The sequence below is a fragment of the Enhydra lutris genome, unplaced genomic scaffold (genome assembly GCF_002288905.1).
Source record: "Enhydra lutris kenyoni isolate GAN:26980312 unplaced genomic scaffold, ASM228890v2 scaffoldscaffold23, whole genome shotgun sequence".
NCBI classification, from domain to species: domain Eukaryota; kingdom Metazoa; phylum Chordata; class Mammalia; order Carnivora; family Mustelidae; genus Enhydra; species Enhydra lutris.
Genome location: NW_019154107.1, coordinates 13,413,184 through 13,415,556, shown reverse-complemented (window position 1 = coordinate 13,415,556; position 2,373 = coordinate 13,413,184). Strand labels below are relative to the sequence as shown.

The 2,373-nt window shown below is 37.8% G+C and overlaps 1 protein-coding gene across 1 annotated transcript in view; it reads left to right on the top strand.

Annotated features, from left to right (window-relative positions):
• Positions 1–2,373, top strand: part of LOC111150534 (dystrophin) — a 2,087,545-nt gene that overhangs the window by 1,540,354 nt on the left and 544,818 nt on the right. The window lies entirely within an intron of this gene.

The window sequence follows — 2,373 nt, the reverse complement described above, 5'->3', positions numbered from 1 at the left end:
CCCCTTCAAAACCCTCAGATTATTTTTCAGAGTCCATAGTCTCCCATGGTTCATCTCCCCCTCCAATTTCCCTCAACTCCCTTCTCCTCTCCATTTCCCCTTGTCCTCCATGTTATTTGTTATGCTCCATAAATAAGTGAAACCATATGATAATTGACTCTCTCTGCTTGACTTATTTCACTCAGCATAATCTATTCCAGTCCCAGCCATGCTGATACAAAAGTTGGGTATTCATCCTTTCTGATGGAGGCATAATACTCCATCGTGTATATGGACCACATCTTCCTTATCGATTCATTCGTTGAAGGGCATCGTGGTTCTTTCCGCAGTTTGGTGACTGTGGCCATTGCTGCTATGAACATTAGGGTACAGATGGCCCTTCTTTTCACTACATCTGTATCTTTGGGGTAAGTACCCAGTAGTGCAATTGCAGGCTCATAGTAGCCAAAAGAGAGATTAGAGGAAAACTCATCGCTAATATCAGTCTTAAAATTAATTTTATTTAATCCAGATATCATAGGCTGGTTTTCACATTACACCATCTTTTGAGATCACTTCGTAGTTGATATACATACTTGTGTGGTAGCATAAAATCAGTCATTTGGAATTAATTCCTTCCTAGAAAAAAATAATGGGTCCTTTCCTTCCTAAGTAGGGCCCTGAAAGGATAAGGGAGAGGAAGTGTAAGGATAAGGCAAGGATGAGGGGTCTTCTCATATTCTCCTCCAGGTCTTTGACCTTCAGACCAATTTCCCTACTTCTTTCTTTTCCTTCTCTTCTTCTTCTTTTCCCCCAGAACTCCATCATATATCTGTCCACTTCAGAGCGTAGAACTCATTGTGATAAAAGAAGGAGAAAAGGGAAAGGAAATAATATTTGTTTACTATGTTTTATCAAGCATCATGCCTGGTGCCATACATGCTTTTTATTCTTTCAAACCTCATAGTTCTGGGTCAGTTGGGAAAGACCTTAAATGCTAAACAGAGTAGTAACACAGTGAGAATATGATTAGATTGAATATTTTATTAAAACCCTCTATAGATTTTTTTTTCCTGGTGGAAAAAGGCCTTCTGCTAAACAATTGGCTGAATCACAAGTTAGCTATGTCATCTGAGGAAAAAAAAATTATATTGTGGTTTTCTTGGATGAAGTGACTTCCATTTCTAAATGAGTCAGTGTTTAGGCTGTGCTGAGCTACATGGCATATGTATTTATGCTAGGTTTATTTGAAAAAAAAACCCTGAAATCTCAATAGTTTAATATAATAAAGATGAATTCCAGTGGAGGTTGAAGAGCCTTTCCTGAGAGCCTTTTCATAAATAGGGACGTAAAGAATCCAGGATTTTCCAATTTTGTGATACTATCATCTTAAACTCATGGCTGCCCACAGTCACTGCAGGAGAGTAAGAGAGAATGTGGCCAGTTTATCCATGGGGTTCTATGGACAGGCCTGGAAATTATGTGCATCACCCACCTCCCATTGACCAGAACATGTTCCCAGCTTAACATCAGGAAGAGTAAATGGGAATAGTGAGCTAATGAGCTTGTAGCCAGCCTCAGCCATAGCTACTTCTCCAAAGGAGCTGCGCTGCTATGAGGACAAGATTTTTGTTCATATGACAGGAATGTTAGAAAGTCACATAGGATTTTACAGACTCATCATTACCTCTGTTGGAAGCAGTTATGTCTTTCACAAGATGCTTATTGCCACTAGATTTTCTTTTTTGGATGCACATAGAAGGCATAGGAATTTCTAATGGTGATATTCCCAATTCTTGGTTTGACTATGGAATAGAATTCATGCAGCTGTTCTTGAAGGCTCGGGTCTTATCCATAAGGTACTCAGTATGTTATACCATTTCTTTTTCCTGTCCCAAAACTGAGGATTCTATGAATCTAGCAGATCTTAGAAAAAAGTAATTAACTGGTAGGAGGAATTAACAGGGGAAAAGGGTTTGGGCTGGACCCTTGAGTTAGAATAAGGAAAGGAGAAATGAGAGGCATATTGTGATAAATTTGATAAGGGCAAGAAGACTGCAGGTTGTCACATGAGAAATCTCAAAACCTACAAGAATCTTAAAGTGATGGCAAGAATGAATAGGGTTTGTAGCCCCTAGAAAAGCAAGGGGCTTTAAATAAGAAATGAAAAGAAAGGTAAAAGAAAATATGAAAGGATAAAACAAGACAATTTCATCATCAAAACAAGTCATGTTTTAAACACCTAAAACAAAGACAAGATGATATAATTGCTATCATTGTCACACTTTCAAAATAAAAAAAACTGCTTTTCAAATGTCAGTCTAAAACTACATCATAAAAATGGCTCAGCCATTATCTATAGGAACTGATGTTTTTGTTTGTGTTATATGTTAT